The sequence below is a fragment of the Oncorhynchus clarkii genome, chromosome 13 (assembly GCF_045791955.1).
Source record: "Oncorhynchus clarkii lewisi isolate Uvic-CL-2024 chromosome 13, UVic_Ocla_1.0, whole genome shotgun sequence".
NCBI classification, from domain to species: Eukaryota; Metazoa; Chordata; class Actinopteri; order Salmoniformes; family Salmonidae; genus Oncorhynchus; species Oncorhynchus clarkii.
The window spans coordinates 28,249,570-28,250,230 of record NC_092159.1 but is presented as its reverse complement, the minus strand read 5'-3'; positions in this window follow the sequence as shown (position 1 = coordinate 28,250,230).

The window sequence follows — 661 nt, the reverse complement described above, 5'->3', positions numbered from 1 at the left end:
GCCAGCCAGCTAACGTTAGCTATTTAGCCAACTAGCTATTAGCCTAACCAGCGTAGCCAACCAGCACGTTTATGGTCAGCGAGACCAACTACCGGAGACCAGTTAGAACCCAACTAACAGTAAACCAAGGTGGAAAAAGTTAAACTACTCCCGTAGTCTAATTCACAGAAAACATGCTGAAAAGTAGTGATGGGGAAACAAAGCTTTCTGAAGCACTGGCTCTTTCCAGCCAATTGTGTCACAATATGTTCATTACTCAAGGCTTTGAGCGACACAGAATTTAGAACAGCCACATTATTATAGATGAAGTCCCGCAGCGTAGCCTTTATGTCATCTACTAAACCACTGGCCGTGTTCGAGAGCATCAAATCCATGCTGCGTTGTGGGTAAACGGTGACCGGCTGACTGATTTATAAATAATAATGAGTAGTTATTTATGATGCAAGGTGATTTGTAAATTAGTCAGTCAGCAGCCACCTGCAGTGTCGAACGAGCCCAATACCAAACCACTCAGGTGTTCGACTAAATGATTATTCAGATGTCATTGATCACGTGCTGCTGATATAGTGACACTGCTTTGAATTATACCGCTTAGCGATTTCAGTACGTGCCTCATAGCTCCAGTCTCAAACTTAACCCCGTTCCTGCTGAGGTCTGCTGG